General features: G+C 39.8%; 1 long non-coding RNA gene across 1 annotated transcript; it reads right to left on the bottom strand.

Moving 5' to 3' along the window:
- Positions 1–1085: 1085 nt before the first annotated feature.
- LOC129059701 (uncharacterized) lies at positions 1086–23849 on the bottom strand. The gene is made up of 3 exons (XR_008525728.2): positions 23667–23849; positions 22472–22687; positions 1086–1553 (listed from the first exon to the last, which is right to left on the bottom strand). It is a non-coding gene; the product is annotated as an uncharacterized LOC129059701 (long non-coding RNA).
- Between the last annotated feature and the right edge of the window lie 538 nt (positions 23850–24387).

The raw sequence follows: 24387 nt of genomic DNA, 5'->3' as shown, positions 1-24387 counted from the left end.
AGGTGCCAGTAGATTTGGGTTTTGGTGAGGGGTCTCTTCCTGGCTTGCAAATGGTCACCTTCTAGGTGGAGAGAGGAAGCTTTGGTGTCTCTTGCTCTTCTTATAAGGGCAGTAATCCCACGATGGAAGCTACATTCTCATGCCCTCAGCTCAACCTTATTTACCCCTCAAAAGCCCTACCTCCTCATAGCATAACACTGAGTGTAGGGCTTCAACATATGGATTTTGAGGGGACACAAACATTCAGTCAATGATAGAGACTTAATTGCCTTGTCTAAATTCAAGATGCTCTATCTCCTTCTTCGTATGTGTAGAATTAGGCTTTTTTTTTTTTTTTTTTTTTTTTTTTTTTTTTGAGACAGAGTCTTGCTCTGTCACCCAGGCTGGAGTGCAGTGGCGCGGTCTCGGCTCACTGCAAGCTCCGCCTCCTGGGTTCACGCCATTCTCCTGCCTCAGCCTCCAGAGTAGCTGGGACTACAGGCGCCCGCCACCACGCCCGGGTCATTTTTTGTATTTTCAGTAGAGACGGGGTTTCACCGTGTTAGCCAGGATGATCTGGATCTCCTGACCTCGTGATCCGCCCACCTCAGCCTCCCAAAGTGCTGGGATTACAGGCGTGAGCCACCGCGCCCGGCTAGGATTAGGCTTTATATTCTGTACCTCACTCCAGATACCACATCTTGGGGATAAAAATAATATCACAATGACCACAACAGTATGATTCTCTGGCTCTGTCCTTCACTTCCCACTTCTAGAAGTTCCAACTCCCTCGAATTTCTCCCGCACTTAAGATACCCCCAGGGCATAGCTCACACTTGCTCACAGGCGAATTCCTTCTTACCTTCTGGCATCTGCCATTATCTCTTCTCCTGCTCTTTTGTGCTGTGTCTGATGAATTCTGTGGCTGCTGATACCAAAAGCATCAATAGTCCCTCAAAGATGGTCAAGCTGAAATGGGAGAGTTTCCTAACCCCCCTCACAGGATGTGTGACAGGGGTGTGGCTTGTCTGTTCAGCCTCTGTGCACTCAAACCCCTTACTGGAGGGGGAGAATGCAGACGGGCAGGTGCAGGAGGCGGGGCAAACACTTTTGGGCTCCAGGCCCGTGGTAGTAGCATCCAGGGGTGGGTGCCTGCAACTCCCAAAGCCCCAGTGGGCATGTTACAGTGCTCTTTTAGCTCTGCCGTCCACAGACAGCTCAAGTGTTATCCAGCCCAGTGCCCTCTTGGTACCTGGGTTCTTGTCCAGCATCCAGGAAGAATCAGGTCACACAGGCAAATTGAAGGATAGTGAATGCAAGGGATTTTATTGACAGATGGAGGTGGCTCTCAGTGGAATGGCTGGGCAGTGGGAAAGTGAATGGAGTAGGAAGATGTTCTTCCCCTGGAGTTGGGTCGTCCTGCGGCCAATCTCCTCTCCGACTGTCCCCAGCCAAACTCCTCTCAACATTCAGATGCTGCTTCTCTTCCCTCTTTCTCTACCACGCTGCTCTGCCACACTGCTATTCTTCTGTTCCTCTGCTCTTCTATTTGTCTGCTTTTCTGCTCATGGAGCCTGCAATTTGGGGTTTATATTGGTACAAGATGGGCGGGGGGGGGGGGCATGGTGGGCCAAAAGACAACATTTGGGTGCAAAAACAAGAATGCCTATTCCCATTTAAAGTCATGGGTTTCCAGGCTTGAGGGTGGGGCCTTGGTGAGGGAATCTCCCTCTTCTACCCGGTATTTCCCTGCCTCCTGTCTGTATAAATGCCACCACTGGTGGCCAAGCCTGCCAAAATCGCAGCTGCTCCTGCCATTGCCAGGAAACTAAGACCATCAAGGGATGAGGTCTACTCCCACGTCTTCTCAATTCAGGATGTGGGTTGCCTACTTTCCTGTTCAGGCAGTAGCCCCAGAGCTGCTGTCTGACACTCAGCCTGCAAAGCTGTGCTGACCTAAGTTCTAGCTGCCTTAGCAGATATCCAGGAAACAGCTCCTCTGGTTTTTACTGAATGTTTTTTGAAGTCTTTCTCCCAGCGACATGAGTCCACAAGGGCTGAGTATTAAACTTCTCCCTCTTTAACACTGATCTGTTGACTTTGGACCAAAGCTCCATACTAACATGCCTTTTCCACTAAAGAAGACTCATTTTCCCTCCCGAATCCCCCAGATGGTGACTGAATGTCGATGCAAACTTAACTTTGGCTCAAGTTGGGATTCCCGCTTTGAGGTGAAACTCCCACAGGCACAATACAAACTTCTTTTGTGCCTCTTTTCTACTCCAGGATACTAGACAAATGGTTAATACTTAATAACAATAATAATACTTTTTAAATGGGAAACTGGTAGTATAAAGATATACCGTATTTATGCACTACAGGGGGAAAAAAGTGACTCCCAAAAATGCTAAGCATTTCAGTTCTAATACAAGCAGCCTGGTTCTGTAAACCTAGCTCAGCAAATCGTGTCTGGACGTGGTCAGTCCTCTATAAATACATAATGCATGAGCAGCTGTCTGAAAGGCTGCTGAAGCCAAGCAAAGAAACCTCATCTGTGGAGGATGCAGGCCTGAGGACATCATAGTAGGTCATGATCTCAAAAGAACAACCGTGAAGACTTTCAATACACAAAAAATTGAGTCTTAAAGACAATGATGTTCTCTTCCCCATTGAGATCCTTTAAAAAAGTAACATGACATGGTATGAGAGATAATGGGAAGGAAGAGAAGAAAACACTAGATGACTATCTACTATGTTTCTTTTTACTATAGACTTGCTGATCTCTTGGCTAGTTCTTGAATGTTCCAGGAATGTTCCCTTCTCAGGACCCTTCCAGTTGCTGTTCTCTATACCTAGAATACACCTATCTGAGAAAATTCATATGGCTTGGTCCCCGGCTTCCTTCAGGCCTCTGCTACACAACTTGGTCTTTCCTGGCCACCCTTTATAACAAGAGCTCCCTCCCTACTCTCTGTCCCTGTACCGGATTTTATGTTTCTTCATAGCATTTAACTACCGCGTGGCATTGTATCATTTGCTTATTATCTCTTACACTACAGTGTCAGGTCCGCGAGGTGAGGAACTGTGCTTGCCGTATTCATTGCTCTGTACCTAATACCTGACACATAGTAGGTGCTCAATAAATAATTTTAAAATGAATGATTATCTAAATATAAATTGTAGTGCAAGATACTGTTAACCATAAATACGATCCAGTAAAATATTTTAAAAGCTGCTAAAAAAAAAAAACTCTAGCCAATTAAATTTGAAAGAGTTTAATTGAGCAAAGAATGATTCGCAAATCAGGCAGCCTCCTGAGCCAGAGTAGACTCAGAGACTCCAGCACAGCCACGTGGTGAAAGAAGATTTATGGACAGAAAAGGGAAAGTGACGTACAGAAATGGAAGTGAGGTACAGAAACAGCTGGATTAGTCACAACTTGGCGTTTGTCTTATTTGAACACAGTTCAAACAGTTGGCCACGCTTGATTGGCCAAAACTTGGTGATTGGCACAAGAGTAGGTTACAGTCTGTTTACAATTCCATTTAGGATTGTTAAATCAAGTTTAGCCTAAAGCCGCCTCCTTACATATTTTAAGTTCGGCCTAAAGATTTCTCTGTACATCATGAACTATGACAAGTGGAGGTATACACAGGCCATAGTCTACACTTGTGCCAATTACTAAGTTTTGATGAATCAAATGTAGCCAACTGTTCGAACCATGTTCAAATAAAGCAAATGCTGAGCTTTTACCAATCCAGCTGTTTCTGTACCTCGCTTCCATTTTCTGTACCCTACTTGTCCATAAATCTTCTTTCAGCACGTGGCTGTGCTGGAATCTCTGAGCCTACTCTGGCTTGGGAGGCTGCCCGATTCTTGAATCGTTCATTTTTCAATAGAACTCTTTCAAATGTAACTCAGCTGAAGTTTTTCTTCTATCAGGTCATAGTTCATGATGTTCAGAGAAACCTTTAAGCCAAACTTAAAATATGTAAGGAGGCAGCTTTAGGCTAAGCTTGATTTAACAAAGCTCTTGTCAGACTTCTACTTCTGGGTATAATAGAGTTGTTTCCCACAGATCAGCACTGAGAACAACTAGAAAACTGAGTTTAAAAAATTATGTGTATGTGTGTTTTAGAGGCTTGGGAGAGTTGCTAAAGCTAGAGAGCCCAAGACTGGGGAGGGGGTTGGTGCAGAAGAGATAGTAGATCATGGAGAGGTGAATTGTTGTTGGGCTGCTTTTTCCCTGGAGATATATGCTGATTTGCAGAATAGGTAAGAGGCTGAAAACACGGACTTTGCTTGGAGAGAGGGAAGCTTCTAGAATTAACAAAACCAACAGAACTTTGTCAAGTTAATGAGGCTGAAGAGGCAATGTTAGAGACTCAGACTTGATCCTGGAGAAAGAGGAAGGGTAAGGAAGGGTAGAGAATTGTACCTGAAATATGCTTGAGATAGTTATGGTTAAGAAATGAAAGCCAGAAGTAGTGGCTCACGCCTGTCATCCCAGCACTTTGGGAGGCCAAGGCAGGGGCATTACTTGAGCCCAGGAGTTTGAGACCAGCCTGGGCAAATTAGGGAGACCCTGTCTCTACAAATATAAAAATAAGTTAGCTAGATGTGGTGGAGCACACCCATAGTCCCAGCTACTCAGGAAGCTGAGGTGCGAGGATTGCTTGAACCCAGAAGGTCGAGGCTGCAGTGAGCTATGATCATGCCACTGCACTCCAGCCTGGGAGACAGACAGAGACCTTGTCTCAAAAAATAGAAGTAAAAAAAAAAAAAAAAGAAAGAAATGAAGTAGAATGTCTTGAAAAATCGAGTGGACTTTTTGGAAGTCTTGCCAGACTAAGGCAACATGGATTAGTGTTCAGTCTCAGATGCTAAGGAGGTAAGGATTAGGAGAGCGTCCTTAGACAATGAACAAGCCTGTAACAGTGGTTCTGGAACTTTGCTGCATAATGGTATCACCTGGGAATTCCTTAAAAATACTGTTACCTAGCTCCTACCCTCAGACATTTTAATTTAATTTATGTGGAGTATGACATGTGATTAATTATCATTCTATCCACTTAGGAAACAGCATGCCTTCTCTGGAAAAAAATAGTCTTTGGTGTAGCATTTATGATTTTTTATGCACAGTGTCTTGGTTTTAATTTTTAAAATTCACTAGGAATTCCAAGAGACAAGGCTATAAGATTTAAAACTAAAAGAAAAAACAAATTATGGTAACAGACTCCATCAGTGATCCAAGTATTGGCATAATCAGATAAGGATTTTAACTAATTAACGAATATGTTCGATAAAATAGAGAGGAAAATGGACAAGGTAAACAAAAAGATAAAAAATTACACCAGAGTTGGTTTCAAATATATAAAAAATAGTTGAATAGAAATTATAGGACTGAAAAATACAATAACTGAACTAAAAACTTTATAGATAATTTCTTTCTTTTCTTTTTTTTTTTTTCTAGATAGAATCTCGCTCTATCACCCAGGCTGGATGGAGTACAGTAGTGCAATCATGGGTCACTGCAGCCTTGACCTCCTGGACTCAGGTGATCCTCCCACCTCAACCTCCCAAGTAGCTGGGACCACAGCCAGGTGCCACGATGCTGGGCGAGTTTTTAAATTATTTGTAGAGATGGGGGTTTTCCTATGTTGCCCAGGCCGATCCTGAACTCCTGGGTTCAAGTGATCCTCCCTCAGCTTCCCAAAGTGCTAGGATTACAGGTGTGAGCCATTATAGACAAATTTGTAAAAGATTAGATATAGCAGAAGAGAGAATTAGTGAACTATAAGACAGGTCAATAGCCAAAATAAAATAAAATACATTTTATGTCTGTTCTTTCTTTGCTATAAAGAAATGCCTGAGGCTGGGTAATTTATAAGAAAAGAGGTTTAACTGGCTCATGGTTCTGCAGACTGTACAGGAGGCATAGTAGCATCTGCTTCTAAGGAGTCCCCAGGAGGCTTCCAGTCATGGCAGAAGGCAAAGGAGGAGTAGGCATGTTACATGGCAAAAGCAGCAGCAAGAGAGAGTGGGGAGAAGGTGCCACACACTTTTAAATGACCAGATCTTGTGAGAACACACTATCACTAAGATATCACCAAGCCATGAGGGATCTACTTCCATGATCCAAACATCTCCTACCAGGCCCCGTTTCCAGCATTACAGATATAATTCAACATGTGATTTGGGCGAGACCAATATGCAAACTATATCAATGTCCAATCTTTCCTTTAAATTGAATAGATGTTTCTGAAAATTTATATTCCTAAATATATTTTTTAAATGTCAAGACTTTGAAGTTTTAATTGGCTTCCTGTACACACCACAAAAAAGAATACCTCAAATCATTATTAAATTCCCTCATCTTACTTTTCTCATGAGTATATCCTTGTCTCTCAGCTGCAGATAGGATAAATTAGGGAGAGTGAGAAGGAGTTAAAAAAGCCAGCAGCCCACCATTTCTGCCACAATTTAGAGTACTATGCCTAACACGGTAATTGTATGTTAAGGAGATATGGCCCTAGCTAGGTGAAGTCCAGTCTTGTAAATAACCAGAGGGCCTAAATGAGGTATGGAATCGATTGGGGGAATCCATGTAGGGTCTAGAATGGGTCAAGGTTAATGAGAATGTCAGTACTAGCCTAGACTAACTTGCATGAACCTCACTGTCCAATGAATATCCCAAGAGATTTTTGCTATTATTTTATGTGGAAATAGGACATAGGTCCTAGCACAGTTTGGTCATTAGTCTTCACGTAGTATCATTTGCCACCTCTCATTTTTTCTCAACCCTATTAAAAACAACTCCATATCCTACAAAATGGCTTGAATAGGACTATTTGTCAGAGAAGAGCCTGAAGATGACCTGAACTGAGAAGCTAAAGAAGCAGAAATATTCTTGTTTCAAGAACTCTAAATCAAAGCGATAAGAAACAAGAGATAATGGACAGAAGTCCAATGATAACCACAACTGTCACAGACATGACACAGATTTTACAGCACTGTCTCCTTAAAAGCTCAGCATACGTTGCCCCATTATGGTTTTCAATAATAAACACACTGGTATGTAAAAAGAGAAACACAGTACCCCTGGCGTGTAAATGATTTTCAGAACCTAGGGGTTATTGGGCACGTCTCCTGAGATTTCATTCACAAACAGGGCCCTGAAAATGACAGACAAAGAACAGTTGCTGTTACTTGTCAGCTAAGATGTGGACTAGTTCCAAAGGAAAAGAAAAGGCTTTTTCTCACACTCATCTTTCAAAATAAAGTAACTGAATAGCTTTAAAAATAACAGCAACAAACAATATATCACCAAAAACCAGGTATCAACTGAAACAATAAACTTCTTTACTCTCTCAGTGGGTGGGAGTCAAAACCAACTGTCAGACTTGTATATCTGCTTCTTTTCCATTTTTCATTAGATTTTCCTTTCAAATGAATCTTGGTAGCTCTGAATAGCAGAGAAGAAAGTCAGAAAAAGTGACTGCTGCATGCAGATATCAGTCCAAGGAAACCCCTTTGGACAATCCACCTCTTTCCCGGACTTCACAATCCTGGCTCAGTCTCTCTTGAGGTCCCGTTCCTCTCTAAAGATGCTTTTCTTTTTTTTTTTTTTGCCACAGGAATTGTTCCGCAAAATAAAATATGAGATAAAATATAGCTTGGGCCAAATGAAAATCATTAGCCTCTTGAAAAATTGCTCCAAGGAAGGGAAAAGAAACAGACATTTAATAAGCCCAAAGGAAAGGATGGTAGTTACCTGGGAATTGCGTTCAACTTTAAAGGCTTTTCAAATTAGATTATTTAATGAGTTGAAAGAATAGAAAGAACATAGGTTAGCAAATTAGTTTGTTTTCAGTCAATGACAATTAGAGCAAATGAACCAAGTTTTTCAAGGCTGGTTTTTCTTTTTGTTTTTTTTTTTTTGGTGGATTCCACTTCAAAATTCATTCTGAAAATCGAACAAAATAAAAACTTCAAGTGCTTTTTTGGAGATGGGTTCCTGAGATACGTAGGAGTCAAAAGAGAGTTAGTGAGGCTGCATCTCCAAGGTTCTGTGAAATTCTGTGGGCTGGCAGTGTAGGAAAAGGACATAACAAGAAAGAACAAAGATTTTGGTTCCACATAAGGTCACCATGGAAAGGGTACACCTTTAACTCTTATTTTTAATGTGCCTTTAGAGTACATTAACTGTCTTGTTTTGATAACTAATAATAACAATGGCATAATGCACCTTATGGTTTATAAATTTAATGGGGAAAATTTGGAAGAAGCAATGAATAAAAATGAAAAACACCACCTTCTCCCATTTCTTCCTTTTTTTAAAATAACTTATTTCTTAAAGGTGGTCTTTCCTTGTCCAAAGTGTGATCATAGGTGAAACTCCATTTCCCTTTCTGCCTTACCAACTCCAACATACTTCATTATAGTCACCGTCATGCCATTCATCTGTCGTCTTCTGCTAAGTACTATAATTTAGTAGGTGTCTGGTATTCCTGAAGGTAGTGTTTTTCATTAAAAGACACATTTACACTAGTTCTCTATACTCAGTTGAAGCCAGGGCTTGGTAATGAATCTATTATTTAAATTAATAAACAGTTCTGGGATATTCTTTTAAAATATGGATCTTATTTTAGAATCCAAGTGGCATAGAGCCTGGCTTGTTTTTCTCAGGAAAAATGTGTTATTTGTTTTACAACATAGTTATTTGCATTTTTTCTGCATCTTCAATTCGCTAAACTGAAAAAGAAATAGAGATGTAAAAATGAAATAGAAAAATAAATAACATATTAGGGCCTTTTCTGTTTCTTTTTTCTTTTTTTGAATTCACTAAAAAACAGGCCTGATTAGTTCAACATTTGGAGCAAAGAGATATTGTGTGTAATGTCAGCAAAGCCACATCAGCAAGAGACCTGAGGATATTGCTAAAGGAAATGTTTGTCAGACAACTGTGTCTCAAAGACTCTTCAGTACTTGGAGGCACCTTTCCCACCCCTTCCTGTTTGCATTCCTCAGGGTCAGATTTCAGCTAAAGGGATGGAAATTAAATAAAGGTGCATTGGAGAACACATAATTAGTCCTTAAATCATAGGATCTCAAATTCATGAAATTTCATCAAAAGTTTAGTAGAAGTCTTAAAAAAATGCCCCAGGGCAGTCTCTCCAAGTTTTCTCCCAAGAATTTAGCGTTAGCATACACAAGTAATTATTACTCGATAATGCTCTTTTGTGCCAAGCTAAGAGTTTTCTTTAACAGTCTTTTCCACCTGTGGAATAAAATATTTCACAGAAACACATTCACCCAGACCTGTTCCCATGTCAAGTCTGCTTCAAGTTTTTTGTCACAGCATCCAACTCTTCTCTTGCAATTGTTCACACTGGCAAACACATCACATTGGCAAACACTGTGTCAGTCTCAGAGCATCCTCAGGTATCTGTCCCCTTTGTGTAAGAGCCATCCTATGAAGACGAAAAATTCCACTTGGAAAAAAAATAACCTTAAGGGAAGTGCAGACTTCAAGCAGTAGTATTTTTAGGGTAAATTAACATTGTGGCATAGCTTAAATATGTGCTAGTTTACCCCTAACTCCCCTGCCACACACACACACACACACACACACACACACACACACACACACAAAAGACAGGAGAAAGTAATCAATAATGCTGTACTGAGAATTTGGTTCTGTGGAAAGAAAAAAGTCATTGTGAAAAAGGCCTGAAAATCCTATGGGCAGTCACAACTAGAAGTTCTGAGACTCTTCCTGCTTGAAAGGTTGTGAGGAAACCACAGGGGCAGGAATTACGTTCACCAATATGCACCAGAGCGTACCCCAAGACTCACACGGAGTCATCCTCAGCAAACTGAAAACTCCACCCCAAACACGGGTGCCTTGACACAAATTGCCCCTAGGAAAGTCCAAACTATAAGCTCTGATGTTTCTGGTGGATGTTAGTTATGTTTCTAAATTCATCACAAATTATTTTAATAAAGTATTGTGTAATTAGAATTAATGAAAATTTACATCAAAGCTCTTGCTAAATATAATTGTACAAAAGTTACAACTTTAAGTAATTAATGGTTCATCTTTGTCTTCTTTATCACTCAGGGAAAACTCTAGGCTGCAAATTTCCAAAGGAACTTCTTTAGTAATACAAGGAACTGTTACCTATGATTTGAGAACATCACACATTTTTTTTTTCCTTTTTTGAGACGAAGTTTTGCTCTTGTTGCCCAGGCTGGAGTGCAATGGAGTGATCTCGGCTCACTGCAACATCCACCTCCTGGGTTCAAGCGATTACCCTGCCTCAGCCTCCCAAGTAGCTGGGATTACAGGCGCCCACCACCAAGCCTGGCTAATTTTTTGTATATTTAGTAGAGACAGGGTTTCACCATGTTGACCAGGCTGGTCTTGAACTTCTGACCTCAGGTGATCCACCTGCCTTGGCCTCCTAAAGTGCTGGGATTACAGGCATGAGCCACCGTGCCCGGCTGAGAAACCACCATACTTCTAAAGCAAATGCAATATTTCAAAGGTAGAATGTGACAATGCAATTTCACATGATGTTAAAAAACATTCTGAATCTCTGAACTTCTTGCCATTTATTGAAAGTTAATCACTTAAAGATTTCCAAATGCCCATTCAGTCAGGCACTGTGTTGAGTGCTCAAGTAAACAAGAATGCACCATTTTTTAATGTTGGCATCTCCCTAACCTGCCCCAGGAGAAGGCTGAGTCCTCCAAAGAGACACAGCAGCATGGTCAGAGTACTAACAGGTAAAAGGGAGAATCCACGGGTTATAAGAGTGTACCACTAGAGAAAATAGGGGAACAAATACTTCCTACCAACAAGAGCTGTTGTAAGTCAAGAGGAAAGGGTATGTGTGTTTCTCCCAAGTCGCAGGATCATGAAAGATACTTTAGAGCAATATTTCCAAGAGCGAGAACCACAGTGTACAAGGAGAGGATTCGTTGTAGGTAAGAGACACCATTCTATTAATAGTTACCTTAGGCAGAAAGAAACTTAATTCAGGAAATTGTTGAATACCTAGAATAATAGGCTTTAGGATGGATTTTTAGGAATGACTTTCAGAATAACATTGCCCAACTGGCAGGCTAAAGGAACTGTTGCCCTAGCTATAGTCAATGAGCTGGGAATCTCAAAGCTGCCATGGCAACTGTTGGCTCCATGATTGAACGCCTTAAATCTGGGAATCAAGAAGCTACCTCTGCAAGCATGCCTCTTCAACTGTCCCAGAAACACTCCACCCTACTGTGAATCCAGGGACTAGAAGTTATTGCCAGAACTTTTGGCTCCAAAGTCATTCTGTATCTGCTATATCTGGATAGCTAAACTGGTGCCTCATACCCCACTACCTCTTCTCCGACTACTTCTGGACTCAAATCTTACACTAGTGCAACTAATTGATGAAATCTAAATGCATTTGAAATCACAGTAGCAAAGAAATATGGAAAAGGTTTTTAGCTTCCTTAATTTGATATATCTTAATATGCTAATGTGTGACATCAATCTCCAAAAATGAAATATGGGGCACAGCAATTCCTGAACTTAATTGATCATCAGCCTCTGCCTTTAGCAAGCATCTTGCAGTACTGGAACCAGAACTCTGGCTCCCAGTTCCCAGCTCTGTACCCTACAGCTTATCTTTGTAGAAGAAAATATGTTGTTTCATATTCAGTCTTTTGCCATAGCTATCTTACTAGAATGTAGTCATGCTCATAAATTATATTTGATATGGAGTTACATTAAAAGATAATTTTGACTTTTAAATACATTTATGGTTTAAAGATGACTTTATAACAATTATGTGTGCATATGTAAATGGAGGAATAGAAAAATTATCAGAATAAAACACCCTCAGAAATATATACTGTATTTTTTTTTCTAAACACAGATTAAATAGTATGGATTGATGGTATTAGCATTTAAAATAATAATAACAGGAGGGAAACCACATCATCATTCTTGTTTGAATCCCTTCTCTGTGTGTAGGCCATTTACCCTCAAGGAAATTTTCACAGAATGGCTCTGCACCCTGTGGACAACCATTCCTGGACACAGTGAAGTGTCGTTAAGTTGACAGGGAGCCCATCAGCGCAGCACCTAATTACTTCTACAGGCAGGTTGCTCCAGCATGAAACAGGGCCCCAGGGGACAGTCTCACCTCCTTTGCCTCAAATTCCCTGAAGCATCTCTTTTCAAACATCAGTCAAGTGTGAGCCAAGTCCTTGGCCTTGCCAATGTAAAGGCAATTTCGTCCCTTGGGCAAAAATTGCCAACCTTAATGGGTTCCAGCTGTTGCATGGTTGAGTGCCCTCTCAGTCAGCCTACAGCCTGCCCTGGCATTTCAAAGGGCTCCTGCCAGGTCTGTGTCACCCCCACACAAAAGGTGAAGCTGGCCTTTGAACCATGTGGCCTTGCCCTGTGGATGTGCGTTACTCCAAGGGAAAGGAAATGGCTTCCTTCTGGCTGCGTGGCCTGGCCAGAGGCCTCAGGAGCTCAGATTACCTGGATCACTCGAGAGGCTGGCACCGGAGAGCAGCCCGGATCAACATCATTAAGGCACGGGTTTCAGCAACACAAGCATCGCTCAGAGGAACCAAGGCAGAGCAAATTTTTTCCTCTGCAAATCTCTGTAGCTCTTGGGGACCTTTACACTCCAACATATTATGAGGTGAAAATCCTGTGGACATTTGGGCTGTACAGAGAAATGATCAGTATTTGGTATTCACAGTACAGATGTGTGTGTGGAGTGGGGCAGAGGAGGGAAGGCAAGAATCTAATCCGGTGTGCACATTATGTCTAGTTTATCACCAGGATTGCCTTGTTGTGATAACAGGGAGCCTGGCTCTCCCTGCTGCGGGAGCATCAATTGAACCCGCAGACTTTCCTCCCTCTGTACTTAGCTGACATTTTAACCCTAGATCTCTAGAGAAATGGCAGCATTTATTAGAAACCAGATAGTCAGATATTTTTATGCCCTACACAAAAAATCTTTGCCCCAATTTACTAAATTACTTTAAGTTTCTATATGAATAACATGTTTGTTATTATATAACATATATTATATCAGAGACATATAACACATTCATATGTTATATAATATATATAACATAGCCATATAATAACATGTATCTTAAGCCGTCTAGTCTAGGGGTCTCAAACTGTTAGCCCACAGGCCATGTTCTGCCTGCAGGAAGTTAGATTTGGCCTGCACAGTGCTTTCAAAAAGAAAAAACTGAGCCAACATCTAGAAATCAAGAGACGATACATTTTTGAAAATGGGGATATCAGAAATGTTTGTTTTAAACCAGAACATTGCACAAGACTTCCCAGGAAGAAATTGAACTCCAGAATTGCTATTGCCTGTATGTTTGGAGGAATGGCAGGGAGAAGGGGAGGAAAGTTCTCCAGGAACCAAGGCCCCAGCATGCCCTGTGACTCTCCTCCTGAGGCTGAGCAGCCTTGGGCATTTATCACGGCACTGGAGCTCTAGATTTTTATGATGTGGAAATGTTTCCCCATGTCTCTGCCATAGATAGAAAGAAAAGTGGAAAAGATCATATTCCCTTTTTTATATCAAGCCTGCTTCACTCATTTAAGATATCTGCCTGGCCCTGTTTGGAGTTTGTCACCCAGAAAAACTGAGAACAGTTATTTTAATGGAAAATCTGCAAGGACCTGCTCATACCCAGGGCCAGGCGTGAGCACCACTGTAAGGAGGTGACTGTGTGTCACTGTAAGGCCTGCCACCTGTCCCCACCTGTGCTTCTGCCGGTGCCCCCACCTGGAGGATCTTGTTCACGTGTAGAGAGGTGGTGGTTGAGGTTCTAGACCAGCATTTTTCATGGACCACAAAGAGTCATGAAATAGTTGAATGGATCGTGATCAGCTTTTTTTTTTTTTTGAACAGAAAAATATCAGAATTCATCAGGCTTAGTAAGAGTGTTAAGGTATTGTGAATTTCTTGTTTTACATACACACATGTGTACTGGGTAGCTGTATAATGCTCCTATAAGTCATGGGAAAAGCTTGAATAATCTTGCTATAGATCAATGGTTCCAGATCTTCCACGAGCCCATGACACCTTGGTGTCTGTGAAAGTCATGAATCTGAGAATCTCTTTCAGGCTTTCTAAATATCTTATTGGGTTTTATGGACTAGATATGCCATCAAAACACCCACAAAAAGTCATAAAACGAAGTGGATACTTTAAAAAAAATTTTTAAATTCATTATGAGCTGCAAGAAAGTAAGGAATATCTCCAGATGCTAAACAGCAGGTGAAAACAGGAATCCAGAGAGGTGAAGGGATGATAAGGACAAGCTGCCTCTGTGTCTGCAATCCCAGGTCTCCTGACTCTTCTGTTAGCTACTCAGGCCTCAAGCCACCTATACCAGGGGTCTGACAGGAGATGCTCACCTAAAGCCAAGACTTCAATGACTAAAATCTCAGTGAAAGGATAAATGAAAGAGGCCATAGACAGAAGACAGCAAAGAAACTTCCAAAACCTTTGCACTGAGTGAATGGAAAAAAATATCCCTGAGACTCTGAAACCACAAAGTGGCCTTCCTTCGGGTTTACAGAACAAATTCATATTTTCATTGAGAATTAATTTTAGAATGAACTCAGGCTAATGGAGGGCCCAAGCACCTTGCAGAAGAAATCACTAATCCTCTTTGGGAGTGAACTTTCACCTGGACCTTCCTTCTCAAACACGCATGGAATATTTACAAAAATTAATGTATTCTCAGCTATAGATAAAAGTCAACAAGTGTCAGAGAGCTGGCATTACACAGATTATATTCTCTGACTACCAAGCAATTAAATGAGAAATTAATAACAGAATTAAAATAACCTGGATCAGGAGAAAGATGGTAAATAGGAGACAGGGCTAACATGTAGGGAGATGTAAGATTGCCCTGAGTTGGCCAGGGTAAGTATTCTGGTTTCTCAGGTGATGGGTGGGGCCATAAAGTTCCCAAAAGTTTCTATCTTTTGTGTTCAGCTACCAGGGTCGGTAGAGAACAAATATCAGGTTGGGACAGGGTTACATGGGTCTGGGATTAGACCGTCCTTGGGTGGGGATTGCCATGGCAGCTGTGTGGGATGGGGGGTGGTTCTCAGGCCAATGGTGTTGTGTTGCAGAGGGGATTATGGAAGCTGGAAGGTGCTAGGCCCTGTGTAGTAGTGCATAGAATTCTAGCTTTTTTCCTCTTTTCTCTGTATATTGGGCTCAAGAGAGTACACTGTGTCTCTATGTGAATATGGACAGTTGGCATTTACCAACATGTATCTGTCTACTTTCTTTTGTTTAAAAAAAAATAAAAAACTTTAAAAAATGGGGTTATAGAAGGTCAGCAAAGGGTGGGTTTGAGATGTTTGGGTGGTTAAGTGGGCATTTTGACAACATGGCTGCCTCTTCTGTGTCATATAGTTTGCCAGGGAAGTAGGGGATAGCCAGTAGTGAAAGGCCTCATCCAGCTGTCATGCTGTTGGTGAGTCTGGTCTTCTCCTTTAGCATGTTTAATTGTGATACTTGACAGACATCCTTGCAGTTTAAGATGATACTTTTAAAATAAATTCTCTCCTAATGATGACTTGAGCCCTGCCACTCAATGGGAGAATCAGCAGAACCTGTAGGATCTCATTTGGAATTGACATTCTCTATTGTAATTTTGTTCCTGTTCATTTTTAAATTTTCTTTTTATTTCACTGGAAAGGATAGATGATGCTCAGTTTTAAACATTAAAAGTGTACAAATTGCTTTGTTACAATACTAAATGTGTACACAAAGGATTTGATGCTTTCCTCTCAGCATAGGTATGCTTACTATGACCTTCCAAGTTTGACTTGTATAACATCACTGTCAAACTTTGTCACCCTAACTTCGTATTTTTTGATAAGCACTTTGCAGGATGACCTCAGGGCTATGTGGATTGAGTAATGGGATTTGAATCAATGTATTAATATCTCCATAGCTGGAAAATGTGGGTACAATTTGCCATTGGTTTCTGAAAGTATTCATATCATTTGGAATACCAGATTGCTCAATACTTTCTGAGTATGTTGCGCCCTTGATTTTTATCTCCAAGTGGCAGTTTTTAAAATTGGCCTCTTACCAGGATATAAAATAATAGTGCCTGCCACCACTATCCAACAGACCTGGTGCTCTAATGCCAAGTTATACATGAGACAGTTGCTGGCATGTCTTCATTGGCTATATAAAATGTGGCCAAGAATATAGGTTCTCAGAGTAAGAAGTCTGTGATGGTTAGCAGTAACTGTCCCTGCTCTCTGGTATAAAGCTCTCAAGTGTCATTATGTGAATCTGGGTGGAATAATGGACCCAGCTCTGTCTGCTCAATGCCATTGTGCAAAGAGGCACCCTAATGCATAAGCTTTTTAATGCTGTAAAATATAGTAGCTGAAATTAAGTGCCACTTTTTCAGAGATAAATTAATGGACAGTCTGGTGAAATGCAAAAGCTTTTTGATGTATAAAACTTGATAAATGGAACTATTCCATCAACAGGCAAAAGTGTAACAACCTATCTAGATGGATAGCATGTAATTTCTGCACAGGCCAATGTTTAGTAAATACATCACTGTATACCAATCAGGAATCTTGCTCCAATGAAAGAACATAAAGATTAAAAAAATGTACTTAACAGATATTTACAGAACATTTTATCCAATAACTGAAGAATACACATTCTTCTCATCAGCACATGGAACATTCTCCAAGATAGACCATATGATAGATCACAAGACAAGTCTCAATAAATTTAAGAAAGTCAAAATTATATCAAGTATTTTCCCAAACCACAATGGAATAAAACTGGAAATTAACTCCAAAAGGAACCCAGAAAACTATATAAATACATGGAAATGAAATAATCTGCTCTTGAATGATCTTTGGGCCAACAATGAAATCAAGATGGAAATTTAAAAATTATTTGAACTGAACAATGTAACACAACTTATTGAAACCTATGGGATACAGCAAAAGTGGTGCTAAGAGGAAATTTCATAGCATTAAATGCCTACATGAAAATGCCTGAAAGAGCAAAAACAGACAATCTATCTCAAGGAACTAGAGAAGCAAGAACAAACCAAGCCCAAACCTAGCAGAAGAAAAGAAATAACGAAGATTAGAGTAGAACTAAATGAAATTGAAACAAAAAATACAAAAGATAAATGAAACAACAGGCTGGTTCTTTGAAAAGATAAACAAAATTGATAGACCATTAGCAAGATTAACCAAGAAGAGAGAAGATCCAAATAAGCTCAATTAGAAATGAAATGGGAGATATTACAACCAATACCACAGAAACATAAAAGATCATTCAAAGCTACTATTAAAACCTTTATGTGCACAAACTAGAAAATCTAGAGGAGATGGACAAATTCCTGGAAATATACAACCCTCTTAGATTAAACCAGGAAGAAATAGAAACATTGAACAAACCAGTAACAAGCAGTGAGATTGAAACAGTAATTTAAAAATTGCCAAGAAAAAAAAGTCCAGGGCCAGATGGATTCACAGCTGAATTCTATCAGACATTCAAAGAGGAATTTGTACCAATCCTACTTAAACTATTCCAAAAGACAAAGAGGGAACCCTCCCTAAATCATTCCATGAAATCAGTATCACCCTAATACCAAAACTAGGAAAGAACATAACAAAAAACAGAAAACTACAGACCAATATCCCTGATGAACACAGATGCAAAAATCCTCAACAAAATACTAGCTAACTGAATCTAACAGCATTTCCAAAAGATAATACTTCATGATCAAGATAATACATCATGATTAATTGATCATACATCAATTCATGCCAGGGATGCAGGGATGGTTTAACATATGCAAGTCAATAAATGTGATACATCACATAAACATAATTAAAAACAATGATCATATGATCATCTCAATAGATGCAGAAAAGTTATTTGACAAAACCCAGCATCCCTTTATTGTTAAAACCCTCAGCAAAATTGGTATAGAAGGGAAATACCTCAAGGTAATAAAAGCCATCTACGACAAACCCACAGCCAACATTATACTGAAAAGGGAAAAGTTAAAAGCATTCCCTCTGAGAACTGGAACAAGACAAGGATGCCCACTTTCACCACTTCTATTCAACATAGTGCTGGAAGTCCTAGCCAAAGCAATCATATAAGAGAAAGAAATAAAGGGCATCCAAATCGGTAAAGAGGAAATCAAACTCTTGCTGTTCATCAATGATATGATTGTATACCTAGAAAACCCTAAAGACTCATCCACAAAGCTCCTAGATTTGATAAATGAATTCAGTAAAGTTTCATGATACAAGTAATCAATATATTACACACAAATCAGTGGCACTGCTATACACCAACAATGACCCAGCTGATAATCGAATCAAGAACTAAATCCCTTTTACAACAGCTGCAAAAAAAATGAAATACTTAGAATATACATAACCAAGGAGGTAAAAGATCTCTACAAGGAAAACTACAAAACACTGCTGAAAGAAATCATAAATGACACAAACAAATGGAAACACATCCCATACTCATGGATGGGTAGAATCAATATTGGGAAAACGACCATGCTGCTGAACGCAATCTACAGATTCAATGCAATTCTCATCAAAATACCATCACCATTCTTCACAGAACTAGAAAAAAATTCTAAAATTTATATGGAACAAAAAATAGCCTGTATAGCCAAAGCAAGACTAAGCCAAAAGAACAAATCTGAAGGCATCACATTACTCAACTTCAAACTATACTACAAGCTTATAGTTACCAAAACAGCATGGTACTGGCATGAAAATAAGCATGTAGACCAATGGAACAGAATAGAGAACCTAGAAATAAAGCCAGATACTTCCAGCTAACTGATCTTTGACAAAACAAACAAAAACATAAAGTGGGGAAAAGACACCTTATTCAACAAATGGTGCTGTGGTAATTGGCAAGCCACATGTAGAAGAATGAAACTGGATCCTCATCTCTCATCTTACAAAAATAAACTCAAGATGGACCAAAGACTTAAATCTAAGACCTGAAACCATAAAAATTCTGGAAGATAAGATCAGAAAAACACTTCTAGATGTTGGCTTAAGCAAAGAGTTCATGACCAAGAACTCAAAAGCAAATGCAACAAAAACAAAAATAAGTAGATAGGACCTAATTAAACTAAAAAGCTTACACACAGCAGAAGAAAAAAATCAGCGTAGTGAACAGACAACCAACAGAGTGGGAGAAAAATATTCTTAAACTACGTATCTAACAAAGGACTAATATCCAGAATCTAGAAGGAACTCAAACAATCAGCAAGAAAAAAAAATAATTCCATCAAAAAGTGGGCTAAGGACATGAATAGACAATTCTCGAAGAAGATATACAAATCACCAACAAACATAAAAACAAGCTCAGCATCACTAATTATCAGGGAAATGAAAATTAAAACCACAATAAGGTACCACTTTACTCCTGCAAGAATGGCCATAATTTAAAATTAAAGAAATATAGATGTTGGCATGGATGTGGAGAAAAGGGAGCACCCTTACACTTCTGGTGGAAATGTAAACTAGTACAATCACTATGGAAAACAGTGTGGAGATTCCTTAAAGAACCAAAAGTAGAACTACCATTTGATCCAGCAATCCCACTACTGGTTATGTACCCAGAGGAAAAGAAGTCATTATATGAAAAAGACCCTTGCACATGCATGTTTATAGCAGTACAGTTCACAATTGCAAAAATATGGAACCAGCTTAAATGCCCCTCAACCAATGAGTGGATAAAGAAAATGTGGTATATTTCCACCATGGAATACTATTCAGTCATAAAAAGGAATGAAAGAATAGCATTCACAGCAACCTGGATGGAATTGGAATTCTAAGTGACAACTCAGGAATAGAAAACGAAACATCACATGTTCTCATTTATAAATGGGAGCTAAGCTATGAAGACACAAAGGCATCAGAATGATATAACGGACTTTGGGGACTTGGGGAGAAGTGTGGGAGGGGTGTGAGGGATAAAAGACTACATGCAGTGTATACTGCTCGAATGATGGGTGTATCAAAATCTCAGAAATCACCACTAAAGAACTTATCCATGTAACCAAAAACCACCTGTTCCCCCAAAACTATTGCAATAAAATAATGACAGTGGGGGCATATAAACAGGACTCTCAGTGAACAAGGAGAGAGAAATAGAGAAGGAAAGATAAACAAGGATGAAGAGTGAACTCTGAGACAGAAGGTCAGAAAGACAAAATGTGCCCATGAGAGCCATAGAGGATGGATTGCCAGAGACCAGGACAGGCTGACTAAATACCTTATGTCTGGTGTCCCTGCGTCATTGCCTGGGGGTAGATAAGTACTGCATTAAAGCCCACACATCACCAGGACATCTTGGAAAACTTTCCTGTCTTAGCTCAGGGAAGTCCCTGTGATAGGAGACAAAACACCCCAGACAGCAACTACAAACTTAGTTTCTTGCCCTTAGGTCAGCAACTTAGCTGCTCTTGCCTCAGTTTCCCCAGCAGGAAAGTGGGTACTATTCTTACTTTAGTGGCATATTAAGATCATACTGAGTTAAGGTGGGTACATGAAAAAAAATGTAAATATCTCATACTTGTAGAAATTTTTCTTTTAAATAACTCAGAGACCATAGAGGAAATAATAATGGAAATCAGAACATACTTAGACAGAACAGTAACAAGAAACTATACCAAAACTCAAGGAATACATAGTCCCTTGTTTAAGTTTCATCAATTATGCCAAATTAACAGATTGGTTTATTTGTTTGTTTGTTCAGTTTGATTCTTTTTCTTGAAACATAATAGCTAATAGATACACTACTCTTTTTAGCTCTTTTTAGGGAAGGTTTATCAAAAGTGAATTAATCACATTTCAGTGATGTCCTTTGTAAAGGAATCAATTATGTTTCCTTGAAAAATTTTTAATTTGTAAACAGACTTTCACATAGTAGCAACCATCAGTTAGTTTAGAGGAGAGACTAAATATGAGAGCAGAAGACAGACAATAAATATATGAGCAAAAGGGGTAATATCAGTTTTCTGGTTATTTTTGACACGGGCAGCCCTTTAAAAATCTCACTTACTTCTTCTCTATCTTCCGTAGACCTATACTCTATTGTACTATACATTTATTGCTCCTGGCTCAGATTACCTATTTTACCCAGATCAAATTAATATAAACAAGCCAGGACAAAGAAGTCTGGCACACAGAAGTTAGGGATGTGTGGATGGGATTAAGACTAGAATTCTTACTAAATGAGTAAATTGCATTCCAACATTTTATAACCAAATCTTTTAATATAGATGTTTGCAAGGGATGGAATGTATAAAACAATAAAGGGGTCTCTGGCACGGAAATCTTGGAGTCACTGTTCTAGACTCTTCTTTCTTGTTGGTAATTAAAAAAATATTTTTTTCCCTTAGAGAATCTGCTTTTAAATAGTAATGAACTAATTTGATAAGATAATGTGTACTAAGTCACAGAAGTATTCTTCCTGGTTAAATGTACTTATATGTGTTTGTAAATATTACTTTCGGGAGTCAATGCTTTCATCTAAAGACATGTCTGTAAGGGCAGGAAACTCAGGCACTTGGCAAAAATATTTGGGGACAGTTATAAGCCAATGGTTACCTGCAGAGTACCCCCACCACAGAAACTCCAGCGTCATCCCTTTGTCAGCCTATCCAGTTGACTCTTTACTGAAGCCACTTATGTCATCATTTTGAAGAATGGCTTAATTATTTATATATATGCACATTATCCGCCAAATCCCCAATCAACCTGAGAAATAGTTAAGTTTTTTACTACTTACTTAGTCCAAATCCACTGCTTCACAATCCTTTTCCCAGATTTCAGTCCCAGACCCCAGAGTCAGGTTTAATCTTACTTATTTACTTTCCCTATCTCCGCCTTCTCCGAAATTCTCAGACATGGACCCAAACTCCTGCTCTTCCTACAAGCCCTACCGGCTACCTTGGCCCACTCCAAGTCCTAAGGCAATTCACCTCAAACCTCTGGTGACAGTTAGAATTTTCTTCCAAATTCAGGTGCTTTTTGCATGATTTGAGAGGTTTGTGAAAATCCAAACCTAGAGTCTCCTTCTTTGCCCAATGCATTAAGGCCTGAAGCTCCCCACAGCCATCCCTGAATAGATGCTCTCCCTACCTCATCTGCCCAACTTGGCCAGGTCACAGTTTGGTTTCTGCCATAGCAAGTTAGTTTGTGTCATGGGATCTGCCCCTAAGTTTCATCCAATCCCTTCCCCACGCATGACCAAACGTGCCTCTTATTTTGTCTTGCTCAGTCCATTTCCTTGGCCCTGGAGTTCTGCCTGCTACCTCCTCCAACACCTGAGGTCATGATATGAATGACTGGGTCTCCTGAATATGAGTAGCCTACACACCTGACACCCACCTGGACCCTTGACATAGTCCCACTTCTGACTGGAGGCCTCCAGAATTGTGCTTCTGATTAGGTTGTCTTTGAACTTTGCCTTGGTTTCCCAGCTTCCTCCTTAAATGCAGCTCTGCAGGATTATCCTCCACCTCTTCCACCTGAAGTCTTAAGCCACATCCTGGTTCCATTCTCTTTCTTCTCTTTCTCCTGTTCTTGGAAACAACCCACAATGCCCTGCATTGAAGGAAAACCAAAATATGGTTTAAATGCTGTATGCACTTCCACAGAAGGAAAATGCCAGACATCTGTTTTGCCTCTTTTACTGGCTGTGAAATGATGCTCTGTATTTCATGGTTCTCCTAACTAAGAACTGTTCCAAAGTGTCTAGGAGACAACCTACAAGTTTTTGACTTTTTTTTAGCCGTATGCTTTATATTCCTTTCTCCTGGATTTTCCCAGGTTGGGCTGTGTGTCTCCATGGTTGACCTGTCATGCACACAGACTGAGAAAAGGGAGATATTTAACAATGAATTATAAGAACTATTTGAAAGATCTGCTTGTCTTCATTTGGTTTCTCACTAAATGCTCCCATTCATGGGTGCAGTAAATGTTCATTCTGAAATTCTCAAAAAGAGCAAAACAAAGTCAATTAGCTCTTCTAATATAGATGGAAAACTACTGTAGATAATAAAAGAACGAACCATAAGAAGCACAGTGCTGAAAGCCAAGCACAGTAGTGCACGTCTGTAGTCTGTTACTCGGGAGGCTGAGGCAGGAGGATCACTTGAACCCAGGAGTTCAAGGCTGTAGTGCACTATGATTGCACCTGTGAATAGCCACTGCACTCCAGCCTGGGTGACACAGTGAGACTCTATCTCTTAAAAAAAACAGAGAGAGAAAAAAAATTTCTAGGATTATGAGAATCATGTCACTGCACAAAGCACATTGGAATAACAATGAAAATAATAGCAGAAGGTCCAGGACATTCTGCTACATGTCCTTTGCTGTGGCCCTATGAGATGGGTACTTTATAGCTGAGGAACTTTAACCACTACACCCCACCATCTGTCCTATGGCCCTAAGTTTTTGTTTTAATTTTTAATTTTCTGTTAATAGAGCTCAGTGAAAAGAATCAAAAGCCAAAACCAGCCAACAAAAGGCATGAGTGTTGTAGAAAAAGTGGAGAAAACTCAAAGGTTTCACCCATTTGTACCTTACTGTGATCTTGGATCTTCTCCCTTAAGACTTCTTGGTTACATTTTTCACAGTGAACTTTTCCAAATGCTTCAGTTGAAAGTGATACTTCAGAGCCACGCAGCTGACAAAATCACTCTCACAGCGTTCCCAGTTACAGGATTGAAGAGCCCACGTTCTTGCTCAATGAAGTATTGGATTTAGATCCTGTTGATGACAAAAACGGAAAACATGAGTCCTTTGAGGAAGCTCTAGTTCCTCATAGTTAACTAAAATAAAGATATTATTTCTAGTGTGCTCATTTGTGCTCCCTCACATTAGTGTTTTCTAAGAAACATATCCCTCACTAAAATCATGTACAACATCGTGAAAGTATCCATGTAGATCAGCTGCTTGTAACTTGGGTCTATAAACATTAGAGAGGCTGGAAAACCCCTAAAAACAAATGCAAAATTGTGTAAGTATATATATGCATTTTTCCAAAAAGAGTTTCAAATAGATCTATGATCTAAGACATGCTAAAAACTACTGATTTTGGTATTTCCTGTATTCATGAGACTCTCTGAAAGCCATGGATTCCTCCAGTTTTTACCATCCAGTGAATTCTCATATTTGAGAAAATTATCATGAATGACGATTTCTGTATTTTGAATCATTCTCTGGATTTTTCAAAATGTAAAAGAGAAAGAAAGTAAGAACCAGAAGTTTATACCAAGAGACATGGTCTAGAAGAGGTTGTT

Source organism: Pongo abelii, chromosome 4 (genome assembly GCF_028885655.2).
Source record: "Pongo abelii isolate AG06213 chromosome 4, NHGRI_mPonAbe1-v2.0_pri, whole genome shotgun sequence".
Taxonomy (NCBI): domain Eukaryota; kingdom Metazoa; phylum Chordata; class Mammalia; order Primates; family Hominidae; genus Pongo; species Pongo abelii.
The sequence above is the reverse complement of the archived record's forward strand: the minus strand, read 5'-3'. Positions and strand labels throughout refer to the sequence as shown.